Source organism: Lepus europaeus, chromosome 4 (assembly GCF_033115175.1).
Source record: "Lepus europaeus isolate LE1 chromosome 4, mLepTim1.pri, whole genome shotgun sequence".
NCBI classification, from domain to species: domain Eukaryota; kingdom Metazoa; phylum Chordata; class Mammalia; order Lagomorpha; family Leporidae; genus Lepus; species Lepus europaeus.
The window spans coordinates 53,606,285-53,632,990 of record NC_084830.1 but is presented as its reverse complement, the minus strand read 5'-3'; the positions used below and the strand labels follow the sequence as shown (position 1 = coordinate 53,632,990).

The 26,706-nt window shown below is 39.4% G+C and overlaps 1 long non-coding RNA gene across 2 annotated transcripts in view; it reads right to left on the bottom strand.

The window, feature by feature from the left end:
• LOC133758344 (uncharacterized) overlaps window positions 1–26,706 on the bottom strand; it is a 335,969-nt gene that overhangs the window by 270,105 nt on the left and 39,158 nt on the right. For both annotated transcript variants that reach the window (XR_009865790.1, XR_009865791.1), the window contains exon 4: window positions 25,346–25,406. This is a non-coding gene — a long non-coding RNA (uncharacterized LOC133758344). The remainder of the gene's footprint in view (window positions 1–25,345; window positions 25,407–26,706) is intronic.

Sequence of the window (26,706 nt, the reverse complement as noted above, 5' to 3'; positions counted from 1 at the left end):
ACATCATCTTAAAGCATAATGAAGATGTAAAATTTAATCTAATAAACTTGAACAATTAGACATTCTCATGTATCCAGTCACCTACAGTGTTTCTTAAAACAAGATTATCTGTCTCAGTGGGTCTGAGGTATACATATACACAGAACAGTCTTTCTAACAAGTTCTCAGGAGCTGCTATAAAAACTATACTTTGAGAACCACTGAGTTAGGTAAAGTGGAAATATTCCTGGGAAATCTGACTAAATTACTCAAGAGGTGAACCCTAACCCTAAATTAAAAGTTGTTGTATAATTACTGTCTTAAATGCTTCTTATGCCAGGGATAATTGCCTGTTGAATTTTTAAAAAGTATTTAGAAACAGATAATTCCCATGTCATGGCACTTTTGAACATTAGAAAATATTAAAAAGGGCTTATTTCATTTGAAAGCTAGTATAACCCTGAATGCAAAGCCTTAAACAATAAAAACAAAAAATAAAATTGTAATAGTGCAGTTATTCAACCATTTACATGCGGACATGTAACTTCATTCTCCTTACTTACCTAATCAGTGGTGGGACACCAATACAAACAGCAAGTATACTTTAATTATATAAAAGCTATAAACATAAGTAAATTGGGAACAGGTATTTGGCACAGTAGTTAAAATGCCATTTGGACTGCCCACATCTCATTATCAGGATACAGGCTCTGCTCCTGATTCCAGCTTCCTGCTAACGTATACCCTGGAAGGCAGCAGGTAAAGGCTCAAGTGGTTTGGTTTCTGAAACCTACATGGGAGACCTGGATTGAGTTCTGGGCTCTTGGTTTAGACCTGGACCAGCCCCAGCTGTTGTGGCCTTTTAGGAAGTGAAGCAGTAGAGAGATCTCTTTTTGTCTGTCAGTCTCTGAAAATATCAGTATCTCTGCCTTTCAAATAAATAAAAACAAATAAATAAATTTTTAAAACTTTTACAAATCCAATCAATCAGTTCAACAGAAAAAAACTTTGGTAAAACAACCACTTCCATTCAAGATATCTTGGCAATCTATAAATAGAAGGAAACACATTAATCACAATTAGGATTATCAATATCAAATGAATGCCAACATATATTACAGAGAATTTGGGAGTTTTCAGTAGTTTCTCAAGACTTTAGCACTCAGTTTGCTTCAGAAGTTCTACAGGCTAGATCTACTGAGGGTGCTAAAAAAAATAACATAGAATGGAGTAGCACAGGATTTCTCAAAAATGTTTCCAAACTGAGGACACTAGTTTTGTGGGTGGGAGACTTTCACTGGGGCTTTTGAGGTCTGGAAGACTTCACATTTTGTCAAATCAAAGTTTTTCTCAGTGTCTTTAACTTGCATTGTGATATGACAGACAGCACAACACAAACCTGAATGATGACATATAATATTGTTTTTTGAGAAATAGTTTAGAGAACACTTTGGGGGAAATTCTATGATAGAAAAACTGATTACTTTTTCTAAAGTAAACAGGTGGCAGATGCAATTTCTTCCATTTTATCTGAAAGACCTATTGCCTTTTTCAAGAGCTCACTATGGCAGCATTGTAATCAGAGGTCTCTGTTGACAAGGATGAGTAAAATGCCCGGAAGCATTTGCTTTCATAGAACTTTCTAGGGATGCTGTAGATGCTGTCATATTTGAAATCTTTCAGCATTTTCTTGACATTCAAGCTGCTGACTAAAAGTGTTGCAGACTTCTAAGAGGTTCTGTCTCAATCTTCTTTAAAAGCTTTCCAGGTGACTCACTGGGATTTGTTTTATGACTCATGTGGCTACTGACATTATTTTTAAATAAATATGATATACATATCATGTCCTCTTGGCAGGCTGATGGAACTGCCTTGCTGAGACGCTGTGATGTATGTTATGAAAACAGGGAGAATATTGCATATCTACTAAGAACTATTTCCCAAGAAACAATGAAGTTCAAATTTTAGTACATGTTGGTCCATATTTGCTTCTCAGTTGTGTTAGAGAAATAATATTCCTAATGCTCCGCCAATGCATAGAAATAGATAAAAATGACTTCTCATATGCTCTGTACCTCTTCACAACACTAGGGAAAAAATGCTGATGGTTCAGTGTGTGCACCAAGGGTGCTCAGTATACTTTGTGTATTCTTTTATAATTTATGCAAATCGCCTTCTCCAATCATCCCTCCATATCATGTAATGCCTCTCCTAATTACTCTCATAGAAAAAAAAAAAAAAGAAATGCCTTAATATTAATTTTAAATTTCTTTAGCAAAATAAGAACACAGTAAATAATTTATAATTCCCTTTTGGAATATAAACACTTTTCCAGCAATATTTTGGACTCCTTCATATACATTAATGGTGTAGTCAAGATTTTATTGAATAACATTACATAATGAGCAAGCCAGCCCTTGAAGTAGAATGTTCAAGGAAGAAGCATTCATTCTTAGTGGTTAATATTATATTTAGTAATAGAATAAATGGCACCCAATTAGTCTAGAATGTTTAGTTCACCTTTGAAACATGGCTTTAGGCCGGCACCGTGGCTTAACAGGCTAATCCTCTGCCTTGCGGCGCTGGCACACCGGGTTCTAGTCCTGGTCGGGGCACCAATCCTGTCCCGGTTGCCCCTCTTCCAGGCCAGCTCTCTGCTGTGGCCAGGGAGTGCAGTGGAGGATGGCCCAAGTGCTTGGGCCCTGCACCCCATGGGAGACCAGGAGAAGCACCTGGCTCCTGCCATCGGATCAGCGCGGTGTGCCGGCCGCAGCGCACCCACCACAGCGGCCATTGGAGGGTGAACCAACGGCAAAGGAAGACCTTTCTCTCTGTCTCCCTCTACTGTCCACTCTGCCTGTCAAAAAAAAAAGAAACATGGCTTTCTCCTAATTAGTTTATTACAGTGTACAGAAATCTAGTTTATTTAGTGTTAAGTCTTTGTATGACTAAAATGGCTTAATATATAAAGGTTTTTCAAGGGACTCTTTTTGCTTCAAAATTTTGTTCAGGAAACATCAATTATATTAATCATCCAAAAATCCTATAACTAAGAAATAATACTATTTCTTAATATCTTAGGATGAGCAGTTAATAAATTCAAAAGAAACTTTCTAATAAGGCAAATATTTTGCTCAGCAACATGGAACATACAAACAACATAGAAAAGATCACTTGCCCCCAAAAAGTTTATTACCTACTTGAAAAGGGAATACTTAGAAGCTTTAGAAAAGAATTAGAGACAATGCAAGGAAAAATGTTCTGAGGTGAGACCATAATTCCAGGTGGTTTGTCAGAGAACAGTATCACTATATCACATTTTGATATAAATAAAACTTAAGTGGACACTTTAATCTTTCTTTTCAGTTTTCAAGGCATATAATAAAGAATTAGTATATTCCATTATAAAACCATTTTGGGAGGGCAAATTTAGCCCTAGGCTGGACACTGCATAAACACCTCCTCCCCGTCTTGTTCTGGCAGCACACAGTCATACAGGACAACTCTGGGGGACATATTTACATAGAGCATACACAAGTGATGCTATAGGGGATCACACAACAGGGTGCTGACTCTAACATCATATCAGAATTCATGCTCCCACATCTACTGCTCCTCATTTCTTGCTATTATCAAGAGCAAAATTACCAAGTTGTTTTAAAAATCTTGCTTTCAGTAGGTGCCGCAGCTCACTTGGCTAATCCTCCACCTGCAGCGCCAGCACACTGGGTTCTAGTCCCGGTTGGGGTGCCAGATTCTGTCCCAGTTGCTCCTCTTCCAGTCCAGCTCTCTGTTGTGGCCCAGGAAGGCAGTGGAGGATGGCCCAAGTGCTTGGGCCCTGCACCCGCATGGGAGACCAGGAGGAAGCACCTGGCTCCTGGCTTTGGATTGGCGCAGCACCAGCCATAGCAGCCATCTGGGGGGTGAACCAACAGAAGGAAGAGTTCTCTCTCTCTCTCTCTCTCTCTCCCTCTCTCTCTCTCTCCAACTCTGCCTGTCAAAAAAAAAAATCTTGCTTTCAATTTTCTTCTTTCCCTTCATTTTCTGTTGCCCTGTTGACTATGCCTGTTCTCTGCCTCCACTACATGCACACTCATACACAAATTTTATTTTATATTATATGAGGGAGCAACTTCCTCTTACCTGCCCTTGGAATTTTTACAATCTGCATTTTAGTTTACTCGATCACTCATTTAACTAAAACATTTATTGTGTATCTTCTACTATATATGTATTTCCATAAATATGTGTATCTACACATACTTCCATGGAAGCAGTTTGTTGTTTCATGAAAGGCATCTCCTTCCTTCTCTCCTTCCTTCCTTTCTTACTCACCACCAAAATCAGTATTTTATCCAGAATCAAGGTATCCCTTCATCTCAGGAAGGTGCATTTGTACATACTCTAAAGGAGAGATGACTAATGAGATATAAGAGAAAGGCTTGAGTAATATTTTTCCTCTCATTTGAGACAAGTATGGAGGACTTCTTTGCCTTCACCGTCATTTCTGGACGGTTGCTGTAGCTATCTTGCATCATGAAGAGAAGACCAAATAAATCACAGAGACATTGATTCAGGATGTGGACATCATTAAGGCAGCAAATCAGTGCCACAAATGGCCCTACTTCTTAATATGTAAGGAAAAGAGAATCCTGTCATTTAACTCAGGATTAGTAAAGCAGTTCCAAAAGCCTTAAGCAGTTCTAACTTCTATGCTCTTTGCAATATGAAAAAAAAATCTTAATATTTATTAAATAATTTCAAGTTTTAAGGAGCATGAAATAGAGTACTTTGAAGGGCTGGAGACTTTCAACAACAAAAATGTGAAAAAGACAGTAAGAAATAAAGCAAAGTTCTGCAAACAATAAGTTTGACCACAGATCTAAGAGCACCAGAGCTGTGCACACAATGTTGGGGAGACCATCACTTGTATTTAACCATGTTCAACCTCATTAAAACAAATGTAGTGAATCACCTCCAATAGCCATATTTCCAAGCACAAAATACCCACCTGTGCTAGATTTTGGAAATGGTTTGAGTGTATCCCCCAAATGTTTATGTGCTAGGAGCTTGTTACCCTTGGAGGTACTGTTGAGGTAGTGGATCCTTTAAAAGGTAGGGCCTAGGAACAGGTGATTATATTTCAGGAGTACCACTTTCTGAAGAAACTGGATTTGTTCCCATGAGAATAGGTCATTCTGAAGTAGACAGGCATACAGGTTAGAATTGATTAGGTTTGTGAACTGGAAGACCACATCCTCACCACGCCATTGTGTGACCTCATGCCCATACCTGGCCACACCTGAGTGCCCCAGCCAATCAGGTTAATTAACCACTCCCCTTTGGAAGTGGATTAAAAGCCTGGGACTGGGTATGTCTGGCCCTTTCCTTTTTTTCCTTCCTTTCCCTGGCCTCTTGCCAGTAGAGGGGCTGGCTGCCCTGCGCCTCCAGGGCCATGGCCTTCTGACCACCCGCCCTATGCTTCCTGGCCTAGATGCTCCTCTACTCGGCTGGTTCCTGGTATGAACCCAGATTTACCTCTCTCCTTTAGACAGGGCCCTCACTCTCCTATGCATTTTTCACTCTGAATAAAAGCTTAAAATGTACCACGCTGCCTCATTCATTTATGCTGATATTCAGAATTCTTCTCTGAATATTAGGCAAGAACCCACTCAGGCCTATTAATATTGGGGATTTATTAATAAGAATATGGTGATATTGTATGGCACCCCAAATACCGATAACATATGTGGCACCCCATATGGGACTTTGGGGGAACTTTAAGGGGCCACATTTCCATACATATTTTAGGGGGCCCAATTATAATATCAATTCTAAGGAAACTTGCAATACCCTGAATCATTATTCTGCAGGCACTCCTGCCATTGTGATGCAATCTAGCAGGAGGCCCCTTCCACAGCCAAGCAGAAACTGAAACTATGCTTTTGAATCTCTAGCCTGCCAGTGCCACAGCTCACTTGGCTAATCCTCCGCCTGCGGCGCCAGCACCCAGGGGTTCTAGTCTCGGTTGGGGCACCGGTTTTGTCCCGGTTGCTCCTCTTCCAGTCCAGCTCTCTGCTGTGGCCCGGGAAGGTAGTGGAAGATGGCCCAGGTGCTTGGGCCCTGCACCCGCATGGGAGACCAGGAGAAAAAACCTGGCTCCTGGCTTCGGATCAGCACAGCACGCCAGCTGTAGCAGCCATTTGAGGGGTGAACCAATGGAAAAGGAAGACCTTTCTCTCTCTCTCTCTCTCACTGTCTAACTCTGCCTGTCCAAAAAAAAAAAAAAAAAAAAAAGAATCTCTAGCCTGTGAGTTAAATGAACTGCTTTTTTAAAATTTTTTGCTTCCATTTAAATTATACAAACTTCATGGATTTCATAAATACAACTTCAGGAAACCAGTGATTCTTCCCTCCCTACCCATGCTCCCACCCACACTCCTACCCTTCTTCTCCTCCCTCTCCTATTCCCTTTTTTTTTTTTTTACTAAGATCTATTTTCAATTAACTTTATATACATAATATTAATTCTATTCTAAGTAAACAGTTCAACAAATAGTATTTAAAAAATGTTCCTCAACAGTTGAGGCAAGGGTTGAACTTCTGCTTTATATCTAATCTCAGGTATTTTGCTATAGCAAAATAAACACACTAAGTCATGCTCATCCTAAAATCTGTTTAAAAAACCAGGTGAATGCCTATTGAGAACTTCCACAAAACTGGCTTCTTAGCCAAATGATCTGTAGCTCCTACCAGAGTTGCATTCCAGCTTGTTTTGATTTTAAACTAAATTTTAAATGTGGATAAAATGTCACAGCAAAAGCTGTAAGGCTGCAATAAATCACTCTGAAAGCACAATTCATAAGAATTTGCTTACAGGAGCATTATGTCAGTAATTTAGCTGTTGATCTTCTCCTTGACAGGTACATTCTACTGAGAGCATGACTGTAAGAGGAAAAATAAAGACTTACTTTGATACTAACCAAGTCCGCTCAGCATAAAACAGAATGGTGAGATGCACAAGCAGCACAGGTATCACAAAGGAACCAACTACACTGATGCCTATTAATATAAATTGTCTAAATCATGAGCCATGAGAATAATGGTTCCCACTGAACAGACTTATTATGTCTTAGGAAAAATCAAGCCAAAAAATGCTATGTATGCACTATATCTTCGGTATGCAAATACTTAACATCATGAAATAAAAGCTTAACAAAGGTAAATGCAAGACCTGGTTCTTCCTCTTCCTGTTGTATGACATTGTAAGAGTCATTGCCCCACTCTGAGCTTCGGTTTCTCTTCCATTATCCTACTTCATTTAGTCATACCTTTCAGCTATTTAATTCATGGTGTTCTGTGCGTCTCCATTAGTAGAATATAAGCCACACAATGGTGTGTACCATGCCTGCATCAGTTTCTGTAATCTCCCCATCACCTTGCAGAAGGAAGGCCTGGCACAGTGTAAAGCCTGAATAAAAGTATTTTTTAAAATGATTTAAGCCTAAAAAATAAAGCCTAATTCATAGGATTGTTTTAAGAACTAAAAGAGAAGTTTGGTGTTGGCTCTTCAGCAAATTGTAAAGGATTATAAAAAGTGATATCATTTTTAACCAGTAAAATGCTTCAATCAAGCCCCTCTTAAAGGTAAAATGGAGTCTCACTCACTCTATACTGTAACTAATAACAGTGCAGCACTAGTAACACTGCCAGTGAGGTGCTTTACATCTTTATGCCATGGTTTGACATCCCAGAATGATACAGCCCACCTCACCCTGATATGAGAATAAAATAAAGTCCTGAGAATCTAATGTATTATTATTAAATTCCTTTAAAAAGAAAATAAATAAAAATTAGAAATGCTCAAAAATAAAAATAAATATGTATGTGGTAGGTTGAATAATGAACCCCAATGTCCTAATATTTAGAACCTGTGAATTATATTGTATATGGCAAAAGGAATTTTGCCAATGAGATTGAATTAAAGATTTGGAATACAGAAATGATGTTGGATTATGCAAGTGAGCTCAATGTAAAAACAAAGTCCCTCTACAAGGAGGAATCTAGGTTCGAGAAGGCAGTGTCTCAGTGGAAGCAGACATCATCAGCATGAAGTTGGAAGCTTTGAAAATGTGGGAAGGAGTCACAAACCAAGGAAAAGAAGCAGTCACTAGAAGCTGAAAAAGTCAAGGAAATGGCTTTTATCTTCAGAGCCTCTAGGAGGAAACAACCTCATTTTTAAAATTTTTTAATTTATTTATCCTCTTTATTTGAAAGGCAGAGAGACAGAAGGAGGGACAGAGACAGACATATTCTATTCATTGGTTCACTTTCCAAATACCAACAATAACCAGAGTTGTATCAGGCAAATCCAGAAGAACTCAATTCAGGTCTCCCATGTGGGTGGCAGAGGCCCAAATACTTGAGCCATCAATTGCTGCCTCCCAGAGACTGCATTAGAAGGAAGTTGAAGGGATAGTGGAGCCAGAACTCAATCCCAGGCGCTCCAATATGGAATGCAGGCATCCCAAGTGGTGGCTTAGCCAAGTGCTCACCCCAGAAAACACCCTTTACTTGGACATTAACCCAGTGAAACTGACTCTAGCTTTCTGACCTCCACTATTGTAAGAGACTAGATTTATGGTAATTTCAGCAATGTACTGTATCAAGTTGGTTTAGCTATGAAGCAGTATTGAAAAATAATAGTAGGGTTTTAAGGCTGTGGAAACAGAATGATGGGATCCCTATATTCAAAGGATTAGGGTGACAGCTACTTAACTATACAATTTTTAAAGGATTGAGTTCATAGACCTTTAATATTTTAGAAGATTACAGCAAGGACAAGTATTAACCCCACCTCTCTGACAAAGAATTTTGGTATTAAAATAAGGCTTCCATATGGTGTAGTACATGCTGAGTTTCTGTTTGTTTGTTTGTTTGTATTTTTACATTGGCTCATTTAATTCTTGCAACATCCCTATGAGGTTAGTATCACTATGCTCAGTTTTTACATGACTGAACTGTAGTTCAGAGGAATTAAGTAAATTGCCCAAGGTGAAACACATGTCTAAGTTGGAGAAGCAAGGGCTGGAGATCAGTTTTGTTGGTAATAATTTGACTATGGGATCGTGAGGGTTCCTGCAATTCAAGCTGAGAGCAATAAGGAAAAATTGCTTTGTCCTGCTTCCTACAATATCATTGGTTGCCTGGGGACTGACTTCACATGTGCTCTGTTTCTGTAGTACCTACATAGAACAAAATGAAATTGGACTTCTGCCTAGAGTTTCAGTTCACTCCAAAGTGTCATAGATTACAGACTTCTCTATCCACATTCACTTGCCAGACATTTAATTAGAAGGGAGCTCCTTATTCTGATTTATAGTTAAACTTCAAAAGAGGAATAAAAACTTACTAGCAAACAGATTCATTCATTGATGGGACTGGCTGGATTAGACAAATTTTAATATATTTTATTTTTCTTTTGGATTTCTCTTTTTCATAACTTACAACTGGTGTATGACAGCTTTATGTCTACCTTCAAGGCCTTCTGGAAGCATGGATTTGACTCCTGGTCAAGATAGGAGTGAAATATACTAGATGGTGACTTATAATGTGCATTTTAAAGTATGAAAATCCTATGTAAGCTCTTTATATCAGTTTGTTTACATTGCTTACTGAAAATTCTTAGACTTACACATACTTGGTTGATCTAGTTACAAAGCCTATTTTGGCTGTCACCCAACAAGATATGAAAGAACCTTCAATAAACCTCCACCTTCGCTTCGAATATCTCCCTGATGTCTATGAATGCTTTCTTTCTCTTTCTGCTATTTTGTATGCTCTCTCTTTATTAAAATCTGACAGAAGTACACTTGGTGCAGTCTCGTGAGTCCTTTCAATTACATCACCCTATATCAAAATTATATCACCCTACACCCTACAATTATATACCCTCAGTATGTTTTAATCAACTATAGCAAGGACCATAAAAACAATGGATTTTGTCACTTTTAAGAAAGTGAGGGGGATAAGTGTGTAATCTAGCTGTTAAAATCCCAGTTGGGATGCCCATGTTCTACATGGGAGCACCTGGGCTCAATTTCTGGCACTAATTCCTCACTCGAGTTTCCTGCTAATAAGACCTTAGGAAGCAGCAATGATGGTGCGAGTACTGGGTTCTTTCTACCCTGAGTTGATTCTGTGCTCCTGGGTTGGTCCAGGCCTACCTAGTCCCAGCATTTGTAGGCATTTGAGGAGTGAACCAGTGTATAGAAGCACTTGATGCTCTTGCTCTCTCGCTCATTCCCTCACCCTTTCACCCTCTATTGTGTCTCTGATTCTAATATGTTTTTAATAATGTAATAGTATTTTTTAAACAAAATAAGGGTGAAGAGTGCTTGAAGTATGCCACGAGTTTAACATTTGTTCCCTGTCATAGGACTTCCCAATCACTTTTCTTCAATTTGAAGGTTCTTTCTCCAACATTTAGTGGGTACTCTGTGAAAACATGTATCTACAATACAAAGAAATAGTTCCCTTCTCTTTCTCTCTACAAATTTTTCTTTTATTTTAAAGAAAATAAAAACAGTATTTGAGCTTCACTGTCCTCTGATTAATCTCAGTCACATTTGAATCATTCTCAGGTAACAAATGGTAGACTACTTAACCTAGCAAATTTTGGTCTACTCAAAGGAGTAAGTCTGAATTTGGGAATGCCAAGTCCTCTGCCTTGGTTTTGTGTGTCTTAAATAAAAGATGTATTCATGTATGACTGAGAAATAAGACCTAAATTTCCTTTACCTTCTAAGAATTATATTTCCTGAAATTTACATTCTTTCAGCTGGTTCTAGCAATATTAGGCTATTTAATAGCATCCTAAAATAAGGGCTAATTCTTGCTCAAATATACACAGTAACTGTATGCCATGTTGTTCTTTATAATACCACCAATACATGGGGCACTAAGGAATAGCAGAGCCTTTCACCAAAGGATGATTTCACATGACTTGAAGATTTCACAGACTGATGAGGTAAAACACTGGGGTAGCAGGTTCTCTAGCTCACTGGACATAAGTTATTCTGTTTATCATGGGCTCATTATATATTAGTTCTCTTCTCTCCATCTGGTCACATGGCTTTACCTCACATTCATGTTATGACTTCAGGCTAGTGATAAGAAATTCAATCTTTTGTTCTTAAATCATGCTCTCTCCTTTGTTTGCAGCTCCTTGCACACACTTTCCCCTCAGTCTATCATGCCCAACTTTCCCTATCATTTCCCTGTCCTTCTTTCAAATTAATTAGTCAACACCAATTTACCCTTCAGGTTTCAGTGTAACCACACTTCCTCCAGAAGGCCTTCCTGCCTCAATAAGAAAATGAAAGGCCTCTGCTATACATATTCTAGTCATTACTTCTATTACTCCTTTCCAAATATCATCAACCTTTCTTGTAACTGGTTGTCTCATCCTCTGACTTTATCCTTTAAATTGTAAATCCTATCAGATCCACTGCTGATATTTAACACCTACAACAGCACTGGACATATGGCCTTAAGTGTTTTACCTCATAATCTCTAAGCATTTTTACTGATTTGTTCACTAGAGACAATACACACCACTTCATATAAGACCTTTGTAGTAAAAAGCTTAATACAATAGCACACACATATATTTATATGCATAGGTGCCACTAGAAAGTTAACCTGAACAGTTATTTTCTTTGGTAAGTTATATAGGCGACCCCTTTGGAAACTGCAAGGTGTAAACAATCCAACCCTATCATCTAATATCTCCTTTCATGTATTATGCCCAAACCAGTGATGAGTCATACCTTCATCTAAACTCAACTAAGCATCCAATGTCCATTCACCCCAAAACAGAAATCTCCACTACCTGCATTTATGTGCCTTAAAAAGTGTTTATATTATTTAGTTGCAAATTGGTAGGTCATCTGTGCATTTATATTTGAACCAATCTTTATAGATTTAAAAAAAATAACTTCTCAAAGGAGTTTACTTTCTATTATATAAAACTATATAAGATAAAGATCTGGCCCACAAGCTAATGTTTTGTGGTAACAATGAGTTCAGGCTATATTAGTAAGAGTAAGTTTGCGTGAATACTCATCACAAGCATCACAAGCCATGCTCACTGTTAAACAATATCATAGATTACCTAATTTCATTCCCCATAACAACTCTGAGACAGGTAGTATTACTCTTATTTTAAATATTTAAAAAATTCAGCTCAAGAATGAGTAAAGAACCTGACTAAAATGACTCCATTAGTAGAATGCAGATCTGCACTCAGACCAAAGCTGCCTGACCCCCCCAGTCCATCTGATTACTGTCAGTGCTTACCAGTGATAAGAAAGTCAAAATTTACAACTTCCACCAGATAAATAAGTTTTACTTCTGGTGGCTTGATATCAAAAAGACATCAATTTGTGACTTTCACTGCATGTTTTTCAAGATTTTCATTGCAGATTTTATAAACACAAATATTTCACAACATGAATTTTTCTGGAACTACAACTTTCTTTTTTTTTTTTTTTTCAACAGGCAGAGTAGACAGTGAGAGAGAGAGACAGAGAGAAAGGTCTTCCTTTACTGTTGGTTCACCCTCCAACGGCTGCCGTGGCCAGCGCGCTGCAGCCAGTGCACCGCGCTGATCTGAAGGCAGGAGCCAGGTGCTTATCATGGTCTCCTATGGGGTGCAGGGCCCAAGGACTTGGGCCATCCTCCACTGCACTCCCGGGCCACAGCAAAGAACTGGCCTGGAAGAGGGGCAACCGGGACAGAATCCAGCACTCTGACCAGGACCAGAACCCGATGTGCCGGCGCCCCAGGCGGAGGATTAGCCTATTGAGCCGCAGCGCCAGCCCCAACTTTCTTTCCTCTAACAATTTATGAATATAAGCATCAGGCTGCAAGTACTGAAACTGGGTCTTCATTAGGTTTCTTTTTTATATTTTTCAAAAGTTTTATAAATAGTTTTTACTTAAGAGAGTATACATTTATGCTGCAGCCACATATGCTAGAATGTCTGAATGTTTTGTGAGTAATTTTAACCAACCAACATTTTCTACCTTTTAAACAGATGTTATGAATACTATGTTTAACTTGTGCACTGTGCCAAATATTTGTTGCATTATGGAGCAGAATTAATAGCTTTGCATAATAACAGTGCAACATAAGCCACATGAACAATTCATTTTATTTTTTAAAGATTTATTTATTTTACTTGAATGGCAGAGTTACAGACAGAGAGGGAAAGATGAACAAAGAGGTCTTCCATCCGCTGATTCACTCACCAAATGGCTACAACACCCAGAGCTGAACCAATCCAAAAGTAGGAGCCAGTAGCTTCTTCCAGGTCTCCCATGTAGGTGCAGGGGCCGAAGCACTTGGCCATCTTCTACTGCTTTCCCAGGCCATCAGCAGGGAGCTGGATTATAAGAGGAACTGCCAGGACTCAAACAAGTGCCCGTATGGGATGCCAGCACCACAGGTAGATGCTTAACCCACCACCACAATGTCAGCCCCTTGAACAATGCTTGAATCTTGATTGTTCAGGCACAATTCACGTCTGATGACCATTTTGCTTGCCTGATACATTGCCATGAACGCCTCAGCTTTCAGGTGAGAGACCCCACCAGGGAGAGAGGGTTCTAAATAATGAAGAAGTCCAATAGAACTGTTCAAAAACCCCAAACTGAAAACATCAAGCTGATTTTGACCATGGGAAGATACCAGAAGAAAAGGGGAGTAACAGTATTCTCAGGGGACAGTTGGGGAGAAGATTGTAGTGAAAATTCTACAGAAAGAAAAGAGACATAATGGGGCAGTGGGGCTGATATAATTACAAAGCAGCAAGTGGGACACCATGAGTGACTCCAGCAGCCAGCGGTTGGAGATGACACTATCCTCTTGGAGTGAGGTGACAGGAATCTGCAGTAGTCCATGTGTCTATTGATATTGCCTGAGAGAGAACTTCACAGATTCCACTAACTTTGAGTCAAGCCAGGAGTGCTAGGGGGACAGGGTGTTGATCTCTTTGTGAAGGGAGAGCACATTGTTTCCCTCCCATGCCCCGACACGAGTGCCCAGTGACTAACAGAAAGGAACTGCCTTCTTGATAAAGTGACTAGAGATTGCTGTGGCCCATGTACAACTGATGGGTTTTATCAGAGGAAAACATCTGTGGTCCCCATTGACTTTGAGTCTGGCCTGGAGGGTGGGCCACAGGCAGGGCACCCACGTGAGCCTGTGAAGCACTCCTCTCCCCTCATTCTATCAAGGGGTGTGGACTTGATTTGTCAAGATGGAATACTGACCAATTTTTATTGGACAGGCAGCTGACTCTGGGAATGCTGAGCTCTCTCCCTGAACAGGGGAAGCCCATAGCACTGAGAGTAGATCTCCTGCTTCTGTGACTGTGGGAACACTGCAAGCTATGACTGTGGGAATTCTGTCACTATACAACAAGGCATGGCATATGGCTGGGTCTTTGGGCAATCACTGTGTCTGACTTCAGAAGCTTGGAGTTCCCTAAACACCTGTGGTGGGTCATTGTAGAGGGTTCCATGCTCACACTGAGAAGCACAAAGATCCTTTGTGCAGTGCATGGGCCTGTATGAGTGGGGTGCATAACCACTGAGGGCTCACCATGGGCAACTGGTTCACCTTGGCAGAGACGACAGAGGCTGTGATTAGGCTAGCCAATGTGTTCAACCCTACTGATGATGGAGGAGATCTACCATTCCCAATTTGGTGTCTGGTCTCTTGGCACATGCTTGAGCACTGACTGGAGATCTCTGGCCCAATCCAGCACACACTTCTGGATACCTGCTGAAGGAGGAGACACTCCACTAAGCCATAGAGGCATATTACAAAGATAAAAGCCCTCAGAGGAGAAAACCAAAGCAAAGAAATACAAATTGGAAAGGAAGAAGTCAAGTTATCCCTGTTTGCAGATGACATTATTCTATAGATAGGGGATCCAAAACACTCCACTAAGAATTCATAAGAGAGTTTGGTAAAGTTGCAGGATATAAAATCAACACACAAAAATGAATAGCATTTGTATACACAGAAAATGCTGTGGCTAATAAAGAATTTGTAAAATCAGTATCAGTTATAATAGCTACAAAAAACAGTTAAGTACTTTAGAATAAAGTTAATCAAGAATTTGAAAGATGTCTACAATGAAAATTATAAAAATTAAAGAAATAGAAGACACAAAAATGGAAAATCACCCATGTTCATGGATTAGAAGAATTAATAACATGAAAATGTCAATAGTACCAAAAGCAATTTACAGATAAAATGTGATTCCCATCAAAATAATAACAACACTCTTCATGATTTAGATAAAATGATGCTAAAATTCACATGGAAACACAAGAGGCCCCGAATAAGTACAGTAATCTTAAACAACAAAAACAAAGCTGATTTCACAATACCAGATTTCAGAACAAATTACAGGGAAGCTATGTTCAAAACAACCTGGGACTGGACAAAATTAGACATGTAAATGAAAGAAACAGAACAGAAACCACAGAAACTAATCCACACATCTACAGCCAACTAATCTTTGACAACCTAGCTAAAATCAATCCCTAGAGAAATGGTAGTCTGTTCAGCAAATTGTACTGGGAAAATTGGATCTACACATGCAAGAAATATGAAACAAGACCTTTACCTTAAGCCTTATACAAAAATAAACTCTTAATGGATCAAGGATCTAAATCTACAACCTGATACCATCAAATTACTAGAGGAAACATCAGGGAAACTCTGCAAAACATTGGCATAAGCAGATACTACTTGGATATGACCCCAGAAGCACAGGCAATAAAAGCAAAAACCCACAAATGTGATTACATCAAGCTAAGAAGCTTTTGCACTGCCAATGAAATGCTCAACAAAGAGGCAACTGACAGAAGGGGAAACACTATTTGCAAACTAGGCAACTGATAAAGGATTAATATCCAGAATCCATAAAGAGCTCAAGAAGCTCAACAACAACAAAACAAGCTATCTAGCTAAGATGTGGGCAAAGGACATGAACAGGCATTTTTCAAAGGATAAAGTGCAAATACAAATGGGCAACATACACATGAAAAAATGTTCAGGATCACTACTCATCAGAGAAATGTAAATAAAAACCACAATGAGGTTTCAACTCACCCCAGTTAGAATGGCTATCATCCAAAATCCAAAAAACAATAAATGATGGCAAAAATGTGAGGGAATGTAAACTAGTAAAATCATCATGGAAGACAGTATGGAGATTCCTCAGAAATCTGAAAATAGATCTACCATATGAACCAGTCATTCTACTCCTGGGAATTTTCCTCAATGCAAGAAATCAGTATATGAAAGAATATTTATTTATTGCAGCTCAATTCACAATAGCTGAGATACAGAATCAACCCAGATGTCCATCAACTGATGACTGAATAAAGAAAATGTGGTATATATACATTGTGTAACACTAATGAGCCATAAAAAAAGATGAAATCCTCTCTTTTGCAATAAAATGGGGAAAACTGCAAACCACTATGCTTAGTGAAATAAGCCAATCCCAGAAAGACAAAAATCATATATTTTCCCTGATTTGTGGTAATAGAGTACAAAAATATGTAATGTATATGAATGAAATTGACATTTTGAAATTTGATTATTGTTTATAGCCCTTCTCTATACTCTTAAGGAACAGTGGTTTTTCTCTTTACTACTTGTTGAATTCTTTATTTAATGGAGGGTTAAACTTGTGATTATAAAATATACTGAAAGTATGTCATTGTAAACAATTAAAAGAAAAAATAAGAAGGGAAGTAGGAGAGAGAGTGGTAGTGCAAGTGCAGAAGGGAGGGTAGGGTGGGAAGTATTATTATGCTTTTAAATTTGTATATTTAAACACATGAAATTCATTCATATTATATAAATAAAAAATTTAAATAACAAATGCTGACGAGGATGTGGGGGAAAAGGTAATCTAATACACTGCTGGTGGGAATGTAAATTAGTACAACCATTATGGAAGACAGTTTGGGGATTCCTCAGAAATCTAAAAATAAATCAACATTATGAACCAGGCATTTCATTCCAGGGAATTTGTCCCAATGCAATGAAATCAGTTTATGAAAGTTATCTGTATCTCCATGTTTATAGCTACTCAACTCATAAAAGCTGAAATATGGAATCAACCCAGATGTCCATCAACTGATGACTGGGTAAATAAATTGTAGTATATATACAATGGAATAGTACTCAGCTGTAAATAAGAATGAAAACCTATCATTCACAACTAAATGGATACAAAAGGAGATCATTAGGTTTTGTCAACTAAGCCATTCACTTTGGTGCTCAGTTAGTTGTCGCCGATCAGGGAGAATATATGATATTTGTCCCTTTGGGACTGGCTTAATTCACTCAGCATGATGTTTTCCAGATTCCTCCATCTTGTTGCAAATGACCGGATTTCATTGTTTTTGACTGCTGTATAGTATTCTATAGAGTACATGTCCCATAATTTCTTTATCCATTCTACTGTTGATGGGCATTTGGGTTGGTTCCAGGTCTTAGCTATTGTAAACTGAGCTGCAATAAACATTAAGGTGCAGATGGCTTTTTTGTTTGCCAATTTAATTTCCTTTAGGTAAATTCCAAGGAGGGGGATGGCTGGGTTGTATGGTAGGGTTATATTCAGGTTTCTGAGGACTCTCCAAACTGACCTCCATAGTGGCTTAACCAGTTTGCATTCCCACCAACAGTGGGTTAGTGTCCCTTTTTCCCCGCATCCTCTCCAGCATCTATTGTTGGTAGATTTCTGAATGTGCGCCATTCTCACCAGGGTGAGGTGGAACCTCATTGTGGTTTTGATTTTCATTTCCCTGATTGCTAGTGATCTTGAACATTTTTTCACGTGTCTGTTGGATTTCCTCTATTGAAAAATGTCCATTGAGCTCCTAAGATCTCTGCGAGTGAGATCCCAGTGGAAAGAACGGGACCATCAAAGAAGGAGGTACCTTTCTCTGAAGGGAGGAGAGAACTTCCACTTTGACTATGACCCTATCGGAGTAAGATCAAAGTTGGCAAACCCTAAAGGCCTCCATAGCCTTGGAAACTCATGACTAGAGCCTAGGGAGATTACTGACGCCATAAACAAGGGTGTCAAATTGTTAAGTCTACAACAGGAGTCACTGTGTACTTACTCCTCATGTGGGATCTCTGTCCTTAAATTATGGTCCAATGTGAAGTAATGCTATAAACAGTATTTTACACTTTGTGTTTCTGTGTGGGTGCAAACTGATGAAATCTTTACTTAATATATACTAAATCAATCTTCTGTATATAAAGATAATTGAAAATGGATCTTGATGTGAATGGAACGGGAGAGGGAGTGAGAGATGGGAGGGGTGTGAGCGGGAGGGAAATTATGAGGGGGGAATCCTTTGTAATCCATTAACTGTACGTTGGAAATTTATTTTTACTAAATATAAAATTAAAAAAAAAAATAAGCCATTCCCAAAAAGACAAATATCATATGTTTTCCCTGGTTTGTGATAGCTAATATACAAAGTAGCAAAAAATATAATGTTTATGAGCAAAACTGACATTTTGAGATTTGATTATTGTTTATAGGTTTTGTCTATACACCTAAGGAACAGTGGTTTTTCAACCTACTACTTGTTGCATTTTTTATTTCGTGTAGGGTTAAGCTTGCGATTATAAGGAAAATTGAAATATCATGGGGCCGGCGCTGTGGCGTAGCGGGTAAAGCCACTGCCTGCAGTGCTGGCATCCCATATGGGCGCTGGTTTGAGTCCTGACTGCTTTACTTCCAATCCAGCTCTCTGCTCTGGCCTGGGAAAGCAGGAGAATATGGTCCAAGCCCTTGGGCCCCTGCATCCATGTGAGAGACTCAGAAGAAGCTCCTGGCTCTTGGCTTTCAATCAGCACAGCTTTGGCCATTGCAGCCAATTGGGGAGTGAACCAGCAGATCGAAGACCTCTCTCTCTCTCCCTCTCTGCCTCTTTCTCTCTGTGTGTAACTTTGAATTTCAAACAAAATAAATCTTTTAAAAAAAGCATATCATACCAAAAATTAAAAAAAAAATAAGAAAAGTGAGAGTGAGAGAAAGAGAGAGAGAGGGAGGGAAGGTAGGGTGGGAAGTATCACTATGCTATTAAAACTATGTATATGGGGAACGGTGCTGTGGCACAGCAGGTTTAAGTCCCAGCCTACAGCACTGGCATCCCATATGGGCGCTGGTTCAAGTCCCAGCTACTCCTCTTCCAATCCTATTCTCTGCTATGGCCTGGGAAAGCAGCAGAAGATGGCTCAAGTCCTTGGGCCCCTGCACCCATTTGGGAGACCCAGAAGAAGCTCCTGGCTCCTGGCTTCAGATCAGCTCAGCTCTGGTCATTGTGGTTATTTTAGGGGAGAGAACCAGCAGAATGGAAGACCTCTCTCTCTCTCTCTCTCTCTCTCTCTCTCTGGCCCTACCTCTCTCTGTAACTCTTTCAAATGAAAAAAAAAAAAAAAAATCTTTGGGGGCCAGCACTGTGGCGCAGCAGGTTAACGCCCTGGCCTGAAGCACCGGCATCCCATAGGGCGGGCGCCAGTTCCAGTCCCGGCTGCTCCATTTCCCATCCAGCTCTCTGCTATGGCCTAGGAAAGCGGTAGGGGATGGACCAAGTCCTTGGGTCCCTGAACCTGTGTGGGAGACAGACTGGGTCTTCTCTTCACTGATTTATAAGGTGAGTATGGGAAAGAAGACTAGCAGAGGCAGAGGCCACTTGTGAAGCTGGACAGACTTGTCTATCTCAGGAATGGTTGTACATCTAAATATTTCTAGGTCAAATGTTCTAACTCGCAGGAGCATATCAGTTTGTTTGTTTTGAGTTTCCCCTCTTTGACTCTCAAACGTCATGCTCTGTTCTCCTAACAGCTGCTCTGTTTTGCCACTCTGCTGGTTTCTAAGCTGCTCTGCCTGTGACTGGCTGTGATCTGAGAAGAGGGAGAATAGATAAAAAGATGAAGAAGGCACTGGAGCAGAGAAAACAGCTGCCAGAGGAAGATGTGGAGTTGCAAAGTACGTGAAAGCAGACACCAGAGACAGAAAACTTTTCAAAGGGACTTCTGCTGAAATGAAGATTGCAAACTCGTAGAAGCAGGACACTGGGGATTGGGCACAAATCTGAACGCCTGTTGTCACGAATTCTGTGTTTGGAGGTAATTCCATTCTGTTTTAATCAGAAGGGAAATGATTGCTTGAAAACATTAAAAGTTACAACCATGCTTTTTAAAGGAAGCTTTCTGTCTTTTAATATTTAATATCTTCAATAAATTAAATTAAATTGAAAACAAAAAGAGCTTACAAATAATATGCTTTACAATTGGCTAAAAGGGTTTTTTTAAAATTGATTCCATCTGCTTTCAAATGGTCTATATGCAAGCAAAATTCTTATCTTTACATGGAATAATAATACAGAATAAAGTGAAAACACTGATTGAGGACATGATGAAGATTCTTATACAAAATATTGTCAGAGCATCCAAGCATACCAGCAAAAATTTTTTGACACTATAACCAAAATTGGAAAAGAGAAGGGTAGGTACTTTTTGAAAGCAAATCATAGTAGCACAGATTTGCTATAAGAATTCCATGTGTTTTTGAGATACACAATATTGAATTTTTAAAAATCTTCAGATATCACCTTCCCCCAAATGAATGTCAGCTTCCTATAACATATTTGTGAGAATGTTTCAAGTAGCAAAGGATAATATGCATATTTCCAATCATTTGTTCCTATGTCATTTTCCTGTTATTTCCTAGTTTCACTCGGTTAGAAAAATTCATTTTCTAAGAATCCTTAGTATGCAATATGTCAGTGTACGCCAGCATGTCCTTAGGACTCCTGAGGGAGTCTTGCTTTCCCCTTTTTCCTTCAGTCTGTAGCCTAATATTTAACTCGGTCCCTGGAAACTTTCATTCTGCTACATTTCTGCTACACTCAAGTACTCAGCTAAAGACTGAAAGCTGACCTGGAGTTCTATCCCACTTGTCTACTTTTCTGAGGGCTGGATCCCAAGTCCATGGTGCTACCATGAAAGAATCCTTAATAGTCCCGTCAGACTTCACTCCATCACCATCTCTGGAATGTCATCCTACAAATCCCACCACACAAAACCCCCCATCCAATGAAATCCTTGGCTACACTGGCAATTTGAGTCTTGATTGCCTTGGCCTTACTGGTTTATACTTTCACAGTAAGTCCTTTTCTGAAGCATTTCCAATGTTAGTTCAGTCTCTCCCCCAGACACTACCTGACCCTTGGTCCATGAACTATTTCTCCTAACCAAGAATAGCTGCAATATGAGACATAAGCACGCTAATTAAAAATTAAATTTATACTCTCAAGGACCAATCTGTTACTTACCTTTCTATTGGTTCCATTATTCCAACTCTCTCCACTGAAGAAGAAGTCACCTCATAAAAGTTTACACAGACATTCCCACCAATATATAAGCATTCCCCTTTGTCCACATCATCACGGGCATTTGTTACCCTCTGTGTTTCGAATTTTAGCCATTCTTTTTTTTTTTATTTGACAGAGTTATAGACGTGAGAGAGAAAGAGACAAGAGAAAGGTCTTCCTTTCGTTGGTACACTCTCCAGATGGCCGCTGTGGCTGGCACTGCGCCGATTCGAACCCAGGAGCCAGGTGCTTCTTCCTGGTCTCCCATGCAGGGACAGGGACTAGAACTGGCACCCATATGGGATGCTGGTGCCGCAGACAGAGGATTAACCAAGTGAGCCACGGCGCCAGCCCAGAGTTTAGCCATTCTGACAGGGGTGAGGTGATATCTCATTGTAGTTTTGATTTTCATTTCCTTGATGGCTATTGTGGATTTTTCATATATTTTTTGGCCATTTGTATTTCTTCTTTTAAGAACTGTCTACTGGGGCCGGCAGTTTGGCGTAGCAGGTAAAGCTGCCATCTGCAGTGCCGGCATCCCATATGGGCACCAGCTCAACTCCCAGCTGCTCCACTTCTGATCCAGCTCTATGCTACGGCCTGGGAAAACAGTAGAAGATGGCCCAAGTGCTTGGGCCCCTTCCCTTCACCCACGTGGGCGACCTGGAAGAAGCTCCTGGCTCCTGGCTTCAGATCAGCGCAGCTCCAGCCATTGCGGCCAGTAGAGAGTGAGCCAGGGGATGGAAGACCTCTCTCTCTCTCTCTGTAACTCTTTCAAATAAATAAATAAATCTTTAAGAAAAAAAGAACTGTCGGGGCTGGCGCTGTGGCGCAGTGGGTTAACACCCTGACCTGAAGCACCAGCATCCCATATGGGCACCAGTTTGAGACCCGGCTGCTCCACTTCCTGTCCAGCTCTCTGCTATGGCCTGGGATAGCAGTAAAAGATGGCCCAAGTCCTTGGGCCCCTGCACCTGTGTGGGAGACCGGGAAGAAGCTCCTGGCTCCTGGCTTCGGATCGGCACAGCTCCGGCAATTGCGGCTGTCTGGGGAGTAAACCATCGGATGGAAGACCTCTCTGCCTCTCCTCTCTCTGTGTAACATTGACTTTCAAATAAATAAATAAATCTTTAAAAAAAAAGAACTGTCAATTGAAGTCCTTTGCCCAATTTTCAAATGGACTGCTTTTTTTTGTTGTTAAGTTGCTGATACATTTGGAATATTAAGCCCTTGTCAGATAGGTGGTTTGCGAATATTTTTCTCTGCACTCTACTGATTATTTCCTTTACTGTGCAAAACCTTCTGAGTTTAGCATAATCCCATTTGTTTAGTTTTGCTTTTGTTGCCTGTGCTTTGAGGGTCTTGTCCAAGAAGTCATCCCCTACAATAATGACTTGGAGTGTTTGTCTTACGTTTTCTTCCAGCAGCTTCATAGTCTCAGGTCCTAAATTTAGGGCTCTGATCCATCTTGAGTTGATTTTTGTATATTCTTCTACATATATACATCTAGTTTTGTCAGCACCATTTGTTGAAGAAACTATCCTTACTCTACCGTATGATCTAAGCACTTTTGTCAAAAATTGGTTGGCTGCATATATTTAACTTCTGGGCTCTCTATTCTGTTCCAATGATCTGTGTATCAGTTTTTATGCCAGTATTATGCTGTTTTAATTACTATAGCTTTGTAGCATGCTTTAAAGTCAGGTATTGTGATGCCTCCAGCTTGATTTTTCTTGTTCAGGATTGCTTTGGCTGTTCTAGATCTTCTGTCATTCCATATGAATTTTAGATTGATTTTCTCAATTCTGTAAAGAACGTCCTTGATATTTTGCTGGAGATTACATTGAATCTGTAGATTGATTTAGATAGTAAATACTTTTAATGATATTGATTCTTCTGATTCGTGAGCAATGAATATCTTTCCAATGTTTTGTGTCCTTGATGATTTCTTTCATCAATGTTTGAAAATTTCCATTGTAGAGATCTTTCACTTATTTGATTAAATTTATTTCAAAGTATTTGATTTTTGGTGGCTATTATGATTGGGATTTCTTTCTTGATTTCTATTTCTGTGAGTTCATGATTAGTACACAAAAAGCTACTGTTTTTTGTATATTTATTTTGTAACCTGCAACTTTACTGAATTGTTTATCATTTCTAACAGTAGCACTGTCAGCATAGCCAAAATTTGTAATCGCCCAAGATGTCCATCATCAGATAAATAAAGAAAATGTGATATACATACACAATGAAATATTATTCAGTTGTAAGAAAGAATGAAATTCTACTATTTCAGCAAAATGAAGACAACTGTAGGACACAATGTTGAGTGAAATTAGCAAGACTCAGAAAGAAAAATACCACATGTTCTCCCTTATATGTGGGAGTTCTAATTTAAAAAGTAAAAAAGAAAGAAATATCTGTGAGTATCAGTACTGCTGTAAATATAGTTTTGTAAAACTTTGTTTTATAACTTTGTCAAACTAATTATTAAGAATTTTACACTAGTATAGGTTTAATAATCAATGATTACTTTAAAATTTACTGTATCTGGGTGAAATGGTCATTTTTCCATTAAGTTATTGTTTATAGCCATTGTCTATATTCCCTCTACACTAGGCTTTTTATTTTTTTACTTGCTAAACTTCTTTAAAAAAAAAGATTTATTTATTTATTTGAAAGGCAGAGTTACAGCGAGGCAGAGGCAGAGAGAGAGAGATCGGTCTTCCATCCTCTGGTTCACTGCTCATATGGCCACAACAGCCAATTGCCGATCCAAAGCCAGGAGGCAGGAGCTTCTTCCAGGTCTTCCATGTGGGTACAGGGGACCAAGCACTTGGGCCATCTTCCACTGCTCTCCCAGGCCACAGCAGAGAGCTGGATCAGAAGAGGAGCAGCTGAGACTCCAACCGGCGCCCACATGGGATGCCAGCACTGCAGTCAGCCACTTTACCCACCATGCCCCACTAAACTTCTTATTCAATGATGTATAAACCTTTTTACTGTAATTTAAATTTAAAATATATTTCAAAAACTAAAAAAAAAAGGAAAAGAAACAAAAAAGAAGGAAAGAGGGTGAAAAGGAGAGAGGGTGGGAGGAAGGGAATGTCATATTCTTAGAATTGTATCTACAAATCACTTTGAATCTGTTAAAAACTAATTAAAATTTAAACATTTTTTTTTTAAATTGCATAGGGGCTGGCGCCATGGTTCACTTGGTTAATCCTCCACCTGCTGCGCTGGCATCCCATATGGGCACCGGGTTCTAGTCCCAGTTACTCCTCTTCCAGTCCAGCTCTCTGCTGTGGCACAGAAGGGCAGTGGAGGATGGCCCAAGTCCTTGGGCCCCTGCACCCACATGGGTGACCAGGAGGAAGCACCTGGCTCCTGGTTTTGGATCGGCGCAGCACTGGCTGTGGCAGCCATTTGGGGGGTGAACCAATGGAAGGAAGACCTTTCTCTCTTTCTCTCTCTCTCACTGTCTATAACTCTACCTGTCAAATAAAAAAAAAAATTGCATAGACCCCCTCATAAGTGATGGTTGTACAAAAGGGATGTATTCTGAATCCTGATACTAATTTTCTTGAGATGATCAGGGCAGTGAGTTAAATAAAACAATTTCAAGGCCACTTGAGGAGCCACTCCAGTCTCTCCAAAAACTAACCTGTAGGTATCATAGCTGAACCAGTCCAGTGCACTAGGCAATCAACTCAAGCATCTGGCCCCAGACTACACAATCAGCTTCTCTCTTAAAACTACTGGTTGTTTCCAACCACTTCCTGGTGTGAGCTGAAGTTCCAAATCCAAGCATAAGCCTATGTGACCCATAGACACTGGCTTTTCCCACAATGCTAAAGTTCAAATGAAGCACTCACCATGGAGCATGGGATCTGACTTCTCCAGCAGCTGCTCACAAAGGGTTGGTCTGATTAATGCCTTGGAGGAAAAACATTAACCAGTGAGAAACAGGAGAAAACAGAAAGGTGTCAATTCCTTCCCCTGTCTCTCCTTCAATCCCATGGATTTTTCTAAGATAAACTAATTCCAAATGACCTTTCCATGTCCTATGTGGCCAAGGTTTACTACAAGGACATAACTGGTGGGCAACAAACTACTTTGTATTTGCTCTCATTCTCCCACCCCATGGCAATTTTCTTTCGCTCTTGCTGCCCTCGGATTGCAGGCCCCCAAACAACATTAGGCTACAAATTTTGCTTTAGATTGTTTTTTGTTTTTCAGGTGCTTAGGTAAAATTTCTCATCTTAATATTAGAAATTTCTCTGGTAGGGATAATGGTAGTTCAATACCATCAATGGCCACTCTTCTGCCCTCCCCCTATATGTTTCTCTCTCTCTCTCCCTCTCTCTCACCCACCCCCTTGTACACATATATAACACACCTTTCTCATTTTCTCCCTACCTCTCTCCTATCTATACCTCTTTTCTTGACCTTCCCTTTTTCACCAGCCCCCAAAATAAAAAGATCTCAGTCAACTCAAGAAAAGATAGAATCAGATAAGAGATGAGGAGTAGAAACTTTAAAATTTACTCAATGCACGTAAATGTTAGAGTGAAGAGTCAAATAGATAAAATGCAACAAAATCATTTTATAGCTATCTAGTGAAGAGTATTAAAATCTTTAAATTTCAGATGCTTTCCAATGCAATTAATGTCAATATGTCCATTAGTCTCAAAAGTGTGAAGAGCACAAGTTTGAGGAAAAAATTCCCAAATACATGATATCGCCATTAAACTTAAAACTTAATTTTAGCACATGATGTGGTTTTTGTGAAGAGAATAAAGAGATATAATGTGACCTTGTTTTAATGTTCTATATGCTTTTTAAAATTCAAGGTTATTCTTTTCCAACAGATTCAAATTCTGCTTAATCTCCCAATTCCATCCTCATCAGGGGCTTAGAAATCCCACCAATTATTGCAAACAGTGAACTAGGCTTCATTTTCACAAGTTTGCTGCTTAGCAAATTTATCCCTTGTGGTTTAAAATATCTTCCACACAGAAAATTGTAGCAGCACCATCAATGAAACAGAAGTAGGCTTATAAATTAGAAAATGGAAGAGGAGAAGAATTAATTGGTATTGGACATGAAAGGGGAATTTTAGTTCCTCAACATTTCTTCTGTAATCTCTTCTAAACTTTAATTAAACTTTTTCAAGGTTTATAATCTTAAACTTTATTTTAAATTTACCCACTTGCCAGAAAAATTTACTCTAGCT